Below are 13,873 nucleotides of genomic sequence, written 5' to 3' on the forward strand. Positions count from 1 at the left end.
TACTAGAGCAATTTCCGTCTCCATTTCATTTTATAGGTGAGGAAACTGAGACAAGTAGAGTTCTCAAGTTTACACAGCTAGTAAGTGTCTGAAGTGGGATTTGAACTCATGAAGAGAAGTCTTCCTGACTCCATACTGGGCAGTGGTAATGAAGTGGCACATGAGCTAGTTCTTGAAAGATTTGGAAAAATTCTAAAAGGCAGAAGATAGGAGAGATGTATATTCCTAGCATTTGGTGTTAGGGAGGAGCCTGTGCAAAAATGTAGAGTTGGGAGATGGAATGTTGAGTTTTAGAATTTTTCTAGAAGGAGAGTATGTAAAGGGAAATAATTTACAATAAACTTAGATTGTGAAGAGCCTTTAAAATTTCTTTTAGAAATTTAGAAATGTGTTTCAGAAAGATGATTTTGACATTTGTATGTGGGATAGTTTGAAGAGGAGAGAGACTAAAATTCAGGAACCCAAAATAAAGACTTTTGTAATAGTAAGCAAGACATAGAAAGACCTGAACAAATGTGATGACTGTGGAATGAAAAAGGGACTTGATATATTGGAAAAGCACAATCGATAAAACTTGGCAACTTATTGGATAAAAGAGACTGGGAAAAAAGGGAAGAGAAAAAAATAAGCACATAAGGTTATGAACTTGGATGAGTAGAATATACTATTGGATCTTAATTTCCTGACCTATAAACAAAGTGGTTGGTTTTGAACTCTGAGGCCTCTTGTACCTCTGACATTCTATAATTCCTACAGGTATTTTAGCTCCAAGATTGTTCCCTTTTGAACCTTTAGATAGCCTTTCCTCTTGAAGCATAAGCAACTTTCTGCTAGATGTAAGGCTTACCATTGAAACCTGGTCTGTCTAGTGGACTAGGCATGCTGCAGTAAAAATTTATCTTCTAAGAAATTAGATTTTTTTATACAAGAGGTCCATATTGATGTGAAGCACAGAAAATATTTGCTTTCCTATTATTTCCTGATATTTCAGTAGTGGTGAGGAAAAAAAATACAAGGTAATTGCATGTAATGCTTTATGGAGTGGTGTTGTTGTTTTAACTATCCTGCTTTGATTCTGTTTTATCTGCATAAGAACACAAGTTACCTATTCAGGAAGTGCCCCCCAGATTTCACTTCCCAGATCTAAGATTACAAGAATTTACTTCTGCATTGACTTCAGGGCAGAGGGTACAAGAAGTTCTTTTATCATAGCCCTAAGGTTAGATCAGGATGCCATTAATGCCCCACCTCCTAGCCTTCTGCCCCTGTTCACAGTGAACCTCTTTTTTTTTTTTTTTTTTTTTAATTATATCACTTTCATTTCCAAAATTCATCTTTCCACCCCCATTTCCCAGAAGAGCCATCCCTTGTAATAAAGTGTAAAAAGAAAGGGGTGGGATGAGAAGTAATTCATAAACAACATGTATTAAGTCTGACAATAATAATTATAGTATGATAGTTCACATTTATATAGTGCTTTAAGGTTTGAGAAGCATGTTACATTTGTTATTTCATTTTATAGGTGTATATGGTATTCCATATCCATCACACCTCTCGTTGAATTCCAAATGCTCTGTATTATCCATTTAAGTCTTATTAGCACAGTGGATAGAGTAAGGTTCCTGGAATCAGGAAGATCTGAATTCAAATCCCACCTTAAGTACTTATAGGATATGTTACCCTGGACAACTCACCTAATCTGTCTCAGTTTCCTCATCTGTAAAATAAGCAGAATAGTAGCACTTGTCTCTCAAGGTTGTCATGAGAATCAAATAATTATATAGTGCTTAGCAAAGTACTTGGTATATAGTAAGCCAATATGTTAGTTTTTATTGTGTTGTTGTTGTTGTTGTTAGATTTGGGCTCAGTCTTCCCAAGCAGTGTTGCAAAGTGTAAAGGAAATTCACTGTGCTGATGAAAACAAAAGGAAATATATCTGGTACACTTTTGAATTCAGCCTGCATTATTAATATTTTCTCCATTAGTTTCTTAAATCTCGTCAAACATCAAAGCAATAAATCAAGCTCTTTGTAGCATTTACCTATTTCTGAGGTATAAGTGCTTATAATGAAAATTTAACAGTTTGAACTCACTCTAGCACACCACTGAGTTTGGATGAGATACAGCTGGTGGTCTTGGTTAATAACAAACACTGCAGTCATATCAATCACTTTTTCTTTACTCCCATTCTGCTTATTAGATGCCACCTATACATTTGTGACTGATAAAATGACTAGTTGACTAAGTGACTTTATAGGATCCCTTCTAATGTTAAATCGATAGTCCTGTTCATGTAGAAAATACTTTAAAAATACTTTGTGTCCACTGTTGCCTTGGACATGTTTTCATTGGGTACATTGTGTTTCCTTGTGTATTTGGCTTGATGCCCACTGGAAAGTGGGAGTATGGTGGAATCATTTAGGACACTAAATCTGTCTTGGAAATAGAACTTGTTGTTCAAGTTTGCGTCACAGATCCCTTGAGTCTTGCTGGCTTAGACTGGCTCTTAATGATCAACCAGATCAATATACTGAAATACCAGTTCTCAAATTGCCTTTCTGGTAAGTAAGAACCTTTTAACCTATGAGTTTTCTTCTTTAAAAAGAGTGGAGAGAGAGTATTATCCTGCTAAAGGGCACATCATCTTGTTAGAACACCAAAGAAATAAAGTTTTTGATACATTTGCTCCACCAATATGGTATTGTTTCTACTAATATGTGCTCTCTAATCTGTCTCTTGCATATGGTAAGCATGATAGTTTTTTCTATCCTGGGACTATGCCTTCCTTGGATAGTTTCCTAGCCAGATATATCTTCTCCAGCTTTTTCCTCATAAGTATGTAGATAGCTAAGGATCTAGAGATTTGGAACAGTATAAAAGGCAACTCTGAAAGATTAGAAATTAAATGGGAAGTTATTGATTTATTTAGATAGGGTGATTTTATACCAATTCAGATAATTTTGTCTCGTTTACAAACCAATACCCTCCACATGGATAGCCATCCTTTTGCTTATCTAGTTCTACTACTATGTGTATAGGGAATATGTGATTTTACTTCATTGGGGACTCAGTTTCTCATCTACAAATTGAATGGAGTGGATTAAGTGACTTGACCTGTAAGGTCATTTTCACTTCTAAATCAGTGTTTCTGAGACATTTCTTGTGCTGTTGAACTCTTTTACTTGAAATACTGATGAAACATAAAGAGCCTTAACTCTTGCCTTTTTGTTGATTTTCAGTGAAGTAATGGTCCTTCCTCATCCCCTACTCACTCTGAGGCAAAGAGTAGGAGAAAAATTAGGTTCTCATATTAGACAGTGATGCTACCATCACCATACTTTTTGTGAATAATGGTAGTCTCATTTACAGGGATAATGTTAGGATGACATATCATAATATCATTATCATTATATCAATATCATATAGGTCATAAAATGAATAACTTAGATTTAGAATAGATCTTCAAAATAATCTATTCCACTTGAGATGGAGAATGCCATTCACATCCAGAGAGATAGCTAACTATGGAGACTGAATATAAATCGAAGAATAGTATTTTCACCTTTTTTTCTTATTTGCTTACGAATTTGTTTTTTCTTTTCCATCACTTTTCCCTTTTTGGTATGATTTTTTTTCGACAGATATGAAAATACTGTTTAAAAGAATTGTACGTATTTAACCTATATGAGATTGCTTGCTGTCTTGCGGGTGGGAGAGTAAAGGAGAGAAGGATGAAGCTTTGGAACACAAAGTCTTGCAAAAATGAATGTTGAAAACTGTTTATTTGGAAAAACAAAATACTATTGAAAAAAAATTTTTAAAAAGGAAACAATCCATTTCAACCCTCTGATACAAATGAAAATACTGGGACCTCTCTGAAGTCAGAAGTCTTTTAAAAAAACTCTGTTTTTAAACCTAGTTCCTATGATGCTAACTTGGGTGTTTTTTCTACCACGTTTACTAGGTTGGTTTCTTATTTATCGTTTTCCTATGCATTTATCATGTAAGATTGTATATGAAAATTAGAATCATCTGTGTTAAGGTTTCCCTCCTGCACTGTACACACTCCACAAGGATAGGAACTGTGACTTATAAAAGCCCAATAGATAGAACCTAGTACAGAGTATAGTGTTCTTCATAGAAAAGACAGTTCAAGAATATTTATTCTTGCATTTTAATAATGTGTTGAAATAAGTTATACAATAAATCTTTTATGTTTTTGTGGATTTACTCTGACATAATTGTGTGAAAGGTAGATTTATGTCTAATAGTTTCTGCAGAGAACTATTTAAAATATAACAGGTTGTTTCCTCTTTACCCTTGTGAGATTTCAATAAAATCAAATTTCAAAAATACATATTTTTGCTTTGGTGCACTCTCTTAAATTGTGTCCCTTTAGGAATGTCAGTTTCTGCAAATCTACCCCTCCCCCCCCGCCCGCCCCAATTCTGATATAAGTTACTATAGCTGTCCAAATACTTGTTTCCAAATTCATTTCTTTTAGGGAAGCCTTCTGTTGTCAGTCAGAATAAATCTTCATCACTTTGGTTTGACTATTAAGCTTTAATAACCTAAAATCGCAATAAGACTTTTGGGCTACCCTATATTTGAGGCAAATCGGGATGTTAGAACAGTTAGTCAAAAGAAGTGAGTTGAATATAATATGGTGCCCGTTAGTAGACAAGGATGAGGAAGAAAAACAGAAGATAGAGATTTGAAACCTCCTCCTGTGTTTGAAAAGGTGCTCATAATCCATAGCTTTAGTCCTAGTTTTCTGTTCCAAAACGCCTGCAAGGGCCCTAGAGGCCCACCTTGATCCTGCTACAGCTCAGCCCTCTTTTCTTTTTCTCCTGTTGTCCCTGGGATCCTTAATTTAAGTCCTGAGTAGGAGCTGAGAATGTTGTATCCCTTAACTGATATTGCTGCTTGGCTCTAACAGTTAATAACAATAAAAAGATTAATAGCTAGCATTTATATAGCATTTTAAGATTTGCAAAGCACTTAAATTTGTTCCTGTACCTTTTATACACACACATACATGTACATACAAACATATAAATGTATGTTTTGTGAGTTTTACATGGATGAGTGGGGGCAAAAGTGTGCTCCTTGAGAGCAGTAATATCTTTTTGCTTCTTTTTGCATCTCCAATGCTTAGCACAGTGTCTGGCACATAGTAACTGTTTAATCAATGTTATTGACTCACATGCATATGTTTGTAGATATTTATGTGCATATATAGGTATACATGTATGGACTATTTCTGTCTATTTGTGTCTGTCTCTCTCTCTTTCAAAACTTCCCCCAAAATTTATCTTATAAGTCAAAGGTTGTGGTAGTTCAAGAACACTTTTAGGACTGAGAAGATGATTGTCTCTCTGAATTATAAACCTCATGATGTCAGTCAAATCCCATATAATATGAGAGCCAGAAATACTAATGCCATGTTATTGTCGTTCAGTTGTTTCAGTAGGGTTTTCTTGGCAAAGACACTGGAGTGGTTTGAGCTGTCCTTCTTCAGCTCATTTTACAGATGAGCAAACTGAGACAAATAGGGCAAAGTGACTTGCTTAAGAGTTACATAGCTACTAAGTGTTTGCAGCCAGATTTGAACTCTGAAAGTTGAGTCATTCTAATTCTAAACCCAGTGTTCTATCCACTGTGTCACCTAACTGTCCAAGTGTCATTTTAGGCAGGCTTGACTTTTTTTTTTTTTTCTTTCTGAGACAATCGGGGTTAATGACTTGCCCAAGGTCCCACAGAGTTAAGTGTCTCAGGCCCTTCTGACTTCAGGGCTAGTGCTCTATCCATTGGGCCACCTCCTTGCCCTCAGTTTGACTTTCAAGAAGATAGAAGTGATACTTCAAATTTGCTTGTCCTGATCAGACCACATCTAGAATATTATGTTTGTGTTTTTTTAAGTGCTACCTTGTAAGAAGGACATTGATTAGCTGTATAAAGTCCAGAGGAAAATTACCAGGAAAAGCTCAAGGACATTAAAATCATCAAAGGACTGGGGATTGGAGTAAAGACTGAGTTATTCAACTATTTTGTGGAAGAAGGGATTAGAACTATTCTATTTGGCTTCAATCAATAAACATTTTTTTTTTTAAGTGTTTGCTCTATTCCAGGCACTGTGCTAAGCATTGGGGATTTAAAAAATAAATAAATAAATAAAAAGATAGTCCCTGCTCTTGAATAGCTCATAACCTAATGAGGAGTAACATGCAAATAGCTATGTACATTAAAGATCTACACAGGAGAAACTGGAAATAATCAAAAGAAGGAAGCCATTGGGATTAAGAAGAATAAGTAGCTTCAGAGAGCAGAGGTGTGAGCAATGGGGAGAATGGCAGATTATTTCATGAAAAGTTAGAATAGAGCCATGCTGTGGTGGAATGGGAACATCATAAGATCATAAATGTTCATAACTGGAAGAGACTGGTAGAGGTCTTTAAAGTCCAAGCCCCTCTTTTTACCCATAAGAAAATTGAAACCCAAAGAAGTAAATTAGCATATTCATAGTCATTCAGCTAGTGTTATCCAATGTAAAATTTGAACCCAAGTCCTCTGTACTTCACCTCCTGTCATCACACATTGTATCCTCCCTATAGCATGATGGTTTATTGATTAGATGTTCCTATCTCTAGTGTAGAAAGGATTCTTATTTAAATAATAGTTGAATTATGTAGCCTCTACACTGCAACATCTTTGCCAAGAAAACCCAACCAAAACAATTGAACAACAACAAGATGGCATTAGTATTTCTAGCTGTCATATCACAGGGGCTGTGACTGGCATCATGAGATTTGTAATTTAGAGAGACGGTCATCCTCTCAGTCCTGAAAGTGATCTTGGACTATCACAGAATTTGAGCAAACCTCCTGTTTTGTATCTATTCTGTTTGTGCTCTGTGATTCTATACTTCCTGATATGGTTCTTTTTCAGGATAGTTGTCTTTTCATGTGTAGGGTGTGTTTTGAATTTCAAACCAGGAGCAGCTTTGATTTCTGCTCATCAGTGCTATGATGGGAATGAAGTACCTTCTCCGTTTTCTGTATGCCAACAACCATCCTACAACTTGGAAGAGAGGAGTAGCAGGAGCTTCTTCCCTTTCCCTATCACCTCTTGTGGGTCCCTACTTACCTCTTCTTTGGAGTCTCTTTGGCTAGAAGTGTTACCTACAAATAGACATGAATCTTGAAAACTCTTGTATTTAACAAGAGTTTATCATTTCTCCTTTGATTCATGCTGGTGATCTCATATTAAAAATATTAAAAATTGGTTCTTTAGATCTCCATTCTTCTCCCAGGAAGAAAGAAGGGTGGGGTGAGGAGAAAATACAAATACCTCATCTAAATTCCAAATCATATATATCTGGGACTTTAAAGGTTATCTAGTCATAAATTAGAAAAGTAAACTAAGGTCCAGAGAAGAAAAGTACTTTGCCCAATTATTAATTAATAACTGGATTGAATTTTGAATCCAAGTCCTTGGATTCCATACCTTCTCTTTTTCAACTTGGCTACTTTTGCAGATATAATACCACCACTTTTCTAATCACATAGTTTTGGCATTTGTTATGTTGAATTGTTATGTTGAGGGTCTCTTTATCAAAGGAAAGTATAATATTATGGGTGATGACCTCATTCATCTGAACAGGCTTGGAAGCCAAGAGAGCTTTGTTATGTTTGTAAATTATATAAGCTGTAGACCCTTCACCCCAAACTTTTCTCATGGGAATACTTTCTATTGTTTATAGAGATTTATTGAAAGAATGTGGATGGCTCGTTACTCAGGCTATTGTTCCCTATCTTTTCCTTTCCACTCTTACCCAGGGTTGTATACCTTGTTGAGTGTGTGCTTCAGACCCACCCTCTTAAGTGAAACTACTCTCTGCTAGGTTTCCAATGATCTCTTGATTGCTAAATTTAAGTAATATATGAAAAGTGCTTTGCAAACCTGAAAGTTCACTGTAAATATTGAATATTATTATTGTTGAAATTCTGTGGTCTTTTCTTAGTCCTTACTCTGTTTTCTTCCATGTTTGGCACTGCAAATTATTTTCTTCTCTTAGGGAAAGCCTTCTCCCTTGGCCTCTGTGATATCTTCTCTTAGTTTTCCTTCTGTTAAATAATTCTGTTTCGTTTGCTCAGTCATGTCTTTTTTACCCCACTTACTAAGTTAAGTGTGGGTATCCCCCAAGATCCTGTCCTTGATTTTCTCTCTATTTTCTTAATGACCTTATCATTTACTATTAGTGTAATTGTCATCTCCCTGCTGATGATTCCCAAATCTGTACCCCAAGATTTTGAAAATCCTCATAAAAATTTTTGGCATTCCTCTGGTTTTTATTTCTATCTCTACTATGTCTCATCTATTTCTCTCCTTTATATCCTTCTCTCCATTCATACAATCTCCATCATAGATCAGGCTATCATCACCTGTTTCCATTCCTTCCTGTTTCCCATTCATTTTGAACTCATTTATCCCAGTTCAAATTTCTATGTTTTCCTGTTTTCTTTAGAATATAAAATGAAATCCTCTACTTGGAGTTGAAGTGCTTCAATTGGATTCTGTGACCTGTGGGTTTTCCTTGGGTTACATACTTATTTCATATCAATCCTTTTATATATGTATTGCAGTCAGATTGATTTGATAGCTTCCTTCAGTACTTAGGTTATATACTACCTCCTGTGTGAAGCCTTAGTTTTGAATCCTTGTAATGAGGGAAAGGAAAGGGAGAACCCCATTTCTCGGTGCATAGATAGTAAAATAATCCCATGAGGCGCAGTGTCCCCTGTAAAATGAATTTACAGGCCCGAAAACCTAGATTGATAAATAAAAGGTTTATTGTAGGAATTTGGAAGTAAAGTTAAGTTAGAAAGACGCCAGGGCCAGAGGTGGCTGCTGGGCAGGCAGGAACCTTTACATGGCTGGAAGGATACCATGTGTTGTCTGGGAGGGCTCCTGCAATGAGAGCACTCCAGCTCGTTTCTTTTATACCTAGAAGATGATGGGCGGTACCCCTAAGTTCTTGGCGGGCTTTTCATTTAGCCCAGATCAGGTGAGGGCTGGGGGAAGCTGAGCTGATGGTGGGGCTGGGCCCAGATATTCCAAAGGGTGCCTTTGACCAGGATTTGTGAATCAAGGTTGGCAATTAGAAAGGAATCTTAAAGGGACCTCAACCCTCATCACTTGAACACCAGTTTTTAGTACTTTCTCTTTGAAATTAATTTGAAAAAACAATATATTTGTGAACATGCATATTATTTGTACTTAGTAAAATATAAGCCACCTGTGGTCAAGAATTTTGTTTTGTTGTTTTAGTTGTTCCTTAGTACTTTCCACTATCTAGCACAGAAACTGACATATATAATCCATGTTTGTTGAATTGAATCAATGGTTTGGGGCAAGTTTATCTCTCCTACTGATGAAGTAGCTTAAATTGTATACCTGACAGATGACTTTTTTTTTTTTTAACATGAAGAGGTAGGACCCCCAAATTACGAGGAATTGAGTTACCAGAGTTGTATTTTAAAATCAAAACAGAAAAATGACTTTTTTATTTTTTAAAAGACTTGCTTGCTTTGTCTCATTCAGGCTTAGAAGTTCATGGCCAATCCTAATACTCAAAAGTACTGAAGCTTTAACCTGCTCTCTTTTTCTAACCTGAGCTGTTCTGCCTTGCCCCTCCATAGGCAACCTGGTATCCCTTTGCTCCCCAGGCTTCATTATAATAGTGTCAAACTTTGTATATACACTCAGTTGGTTTTAGCCCAACTATGGCTCAAAACTTAAAAATTCAACGATCCTCCAACTTCAGTTGGCATATGCTGCTGTGCTTGGCACCTGTGCTGCTATACCTGGCACAGCAATGGCTTCTAAAAAATGTTGGCATCCTTAAATAATTTCTGCTGCACTCATTCTTACTTGTATTTGAATTACTCAGAAATTCTCTTGATATTTACAAATTAATAAAATCTAAAACTAAAACTTATTGATTTGTCCTCTTTTCTTCTCCAGGATGTAGGCAGAATCCTGCATATAGTAGGGACTTACTACTTAACTGAAGTACCTATGCTAACTCATTAAATATGTCATGAACAAAGGAATGAATGAACAGAATTTGCCTTTTTTCTTTCCCTTTTCTATCCCTCTTGTGCCACTTCCTTTTTGGAAAAATCAGAATAAAGCAGCATTCTGAATTGTCTAATAGGGAAGTGAGATGATCTTTTTATATTCTGAGGAAATCTAAGGTGATAATTCAATTAGCACCTCAGTTAACCAATTAATACCCTAATTAACTTAGAGACAGCAATGTTTAAGAAAACACATGCAGCTCAAATGATAATCATAAATCATGAGAAGCAATGTTGATAGTGGAGAAATGACTATGTACAATTATTTAAGAAGTTTTTTGTAGAAAAAAAAAAAGAAAAAGAAGTTGTTTGTAAAACTACTGATTATCTAGAACAGTAGTTAAGCATCAAATCAGAATTCACTAAGCTTCTACTACATGCCAGCCATTGTGATAAGTGTTGGGATCCAAAGAAAGACAACAACCAGCTCCTTGCTGTCAAGGATTTTGCAGTCTGTTGGGAGAAAGAATATAGAAACAACTACAAACAAACAAGATATAGACAGGATAAATTGGGGGTAGTCTCTGCAGGAAGGCATTTAGATTAAGAAAGGACTGGTAAAAAACTTCTTGCAGATGGGTAGGATTTTGGCTGAGATAATTTAAATAATTTAAAGCAATTTTATGCCTTTTAATTTTTTTTCTTTGAACTTTAGATGCTTGGAGAGCTGGAGTCAGGTAAAAAAGGAAATATGTTTACTGATTCCCAGCCCTAAGCTATAAGAGCCACAGTAGGTCCATCTGTTGTCAGCACAAAGCTTGGCCCCCTTCTTTGGCTTGCAGGCCTGTTTGTGGAGAAAAGGAAGCAGTAAAGGCAGAGAAGGCAGTAAAAGCACCGCACAGTATTTCAATGTGTTTTTTATCTGCACTGCAGTGTACCAATAGTGGAAACAATGCTTCATTGAAAGTCAGGTCACATGGCTCCAGTTCTTACTACTTGTGTGATGTTGGACAAGTGACTTTGCTCACTCTTTCCCCATCTTCTACAGGAATCCCTTTTGAACCTGTTAATTATAGTGCTTTCCCTCTTATTTATTTCCTGTTTTATCTTCTCTATAGCTTATGTACACATATTTGTTTTGTTGTCTTTCCCATTAGATTGTGACCTCCTTGAGGGCAGACAATGTCTTTTGCTTTTCTTTGTATCCCTGGTGCTTAACATGTGACTGACATATGGTTAGTGTTTCATAAATATTTATTGTCTAGCTAATAGTAAAATAAGAATTTGCCTTATACTATTTTTCTAATCCTCTAAAATATAACAAAAACTGGCATTATTTTATTGTTTTCATTTCATCTGGTTTTTTAAAAATATGCTCCTTATTTTAAAAATTCATATTGAGACATGTTTTGTTTGCTGGCATGTTTTATATAATTTTAACATTTGAGGATCTTTTTGTATATCTAGTACCCCTTTAACTCTGAGCATATACTTCTATGACCTTTCATGGATTTAATGTAAGAGGGTTAAAATGGAAGAGTCCCTTGAGATTTAGTTAAAACATATAAGGAAAATGGGGATCATGTCTAAGCTCAGCAGCATGGTAAGTAGCAAACCTGAGACTCAGATCTTCTGATACCCAGGCCAGCAAGTCGGCTTATTCTTAAAATTTTTTTTTTATTATTATAGCTTTTTATTTATCAGATATATGCACGGGTAATTTTACAACACTGACAATTGCCAAGCCTTTTGTTCCAATTCCCCCTTCCTTCCCCCCACCCTCCTCTCCCAGATGGCAGGTTGACCAATGCATGTTACGTATGTTAAAGTATAAATTAAATACAATATGTGTATATGTCCAAACAGTTATTTTGCTGTACAAAAAGAATCAGACTTTGAAATAGTGTACAATTAGCCTGTGAAGGAAATAAAAAATGCAGGCGGACAAAATAGAGGGATTAGGAATTCTATGTAGTGGTTCATAATCATCTCCTAGAGTTCTTTTGCTGGGTGTAGCTGGTTCAGTTCATTACTGCTCTATTGGAACTGATTTGGTTCATCTCATTGTTGAAGATGGCCACATCCATCAGAATTTATCATCATATAATATTGTTGTTGAAGTATACAACGATCTCCTGGTCCTGCTCATTTCACTCAGCATCAGTTCATGTAAGTCTCTCCAGGCCTTTCTGAAATCATCCTGTTGGTCATTTCTTACAGAACAATAATATTCCATAATATTCATATACCACAATTTATTCAGCCATTCTCCAATTGCTCAGGGCATCCACGTAGTTTCCAGTTTCTGGCCACTACAAAGAGGGCTGCCACAAACATTCTTGCACATACAGGTCCCTTGCCCTTCTTTAAATCTCTTTGGGATATAAGCCCAGTAGTAACACTGCTGAATCAAAGGATATGCACAGTTTGAAAACTTTTTGAGATCTCCAGAATGGCTGGATGTATTCACAACTCCACCAACAATGTATCAGTGTCCCTGTTTTCCCACATCCCCTCCAACATTCTGCATTATCTTTCCCTATCATTCTAGCCAATCTGACAGGTGTGTAGTGGTATCTCAGAGTTGTCTTAATTTAAGTCTGCTTATTCTTTAGATGTCTTCTTCCTCACGTGTACTCTTAATTTGCTAGTCTCTTATTCCATCCAGCATGTGTATATGTATGGATACATCCATACATATTTAGATTCATATTTCTGTATAAGTTTACATACGCTTACAAAGAGATCAGTGACATTCTATCACTCAACATATTATTAGTTTTCATGGTGTTTCAAGTTTGGCATAGCAATGTTTTGGCTAAGTGCTTTCTGAAATAGATTTAAACCATTCCTTGATTCAAAGCACTTCATTTCCAGTTTAAGTCTCAGTATTTACCAGGACCATCTTATTATGATTTTATTATGTTAGGCCTGGAAGTTCTCAGTGAGGAAACTTCCTTTGTCCATACAGGTCACTTACTGAGCTGTACCTTATGGTCGAAAGTGCTTGTCATTAATACTCTGGGATTGAGTGACTTGAATCTGTCTTCCTGACTCAGACACCATCAATTCCCTCCAGTATATTTCATTTCATTACTTATTTTAAAACAGGGCAAATTTTCAACTATTAAAAGTGGCTGGAGTTTCTATAAAAATCTCTTTTTCTCCCATCTATCTTCTGAAAGTATGGTTGTATGTGCATCTTTTAACTTGTGTGAAGAAGATAGTACTTTAATGAATGAAATTGACAAGGTATACTGTATCCCAAAAATCTTGGTTATATTAATAATATTATTAAATAATATAAACCATTAAAGATTGGGACAACACTAAGAGTTATGGGACAACCCATAAAAGAGGCTGGAAACTAAAGCCATGAAACCCAAAAGATTCAATAGTTAACATAAAAGGAAAAATAGATTTAAAGAAAGTAGTAGTAATAAGGCCCCATGAATGTATTGTAATTCAGAGAAAGAGGCAAGAGACTACACATAAACACAAAACTGAGGTTAGTAAATGACAGAAGTTAGTTTTAATGAGAGATGGGTGTCTACCTAGGGTAATAATGCAGAGTTTTGAAAGACTTCTTGTGCTTCTTTAGAATTTTTGTGTGCCATGTAAAATGTATGGTATTGCCTGTCGTCGGGGGGAGGGAATAAGGGAGGGGGGGTAATTTGGAAAAATGAATACAAGGGATAATATTATAAAATATATATATATATAATAAAAAAAATTTAAAAAAAAAAAAAAGAGGAAAAAAAAAAAAAAAAGAATTTTTGTGTGCAAGTAGC

General features: G+C 35.7%; 1 protein-coding gene across 22 annotated transcripts in view; it reads left to right on the forward strand.

Moving 5' to 3' along the window:
* The window catches only part of FOXN3 (forkhead box N3), a 497,018-nt gene that overhangs the window by 330,689 nt on the left and 152,456 nt on the right, over positions 1-13,873 (forward strand). The window lies entirely within an intron of this gene.

Source organism: Sminthopsis crassicaudata, chromosome 2, assembly GCF_048593235.1.
Source record: "Sminthopsis crassicaudata isolate SCR6 chromosome 2, ASM4859323v1, whole genome shotgun sequence".
Classification (NCBI taxonomy): Eukaryota; Metazoa; Chordata; class Mammalia; order Dasyuromorphia; family Dasyuridae; genus Sminthopsis; species Sminthopsis crassicaudata.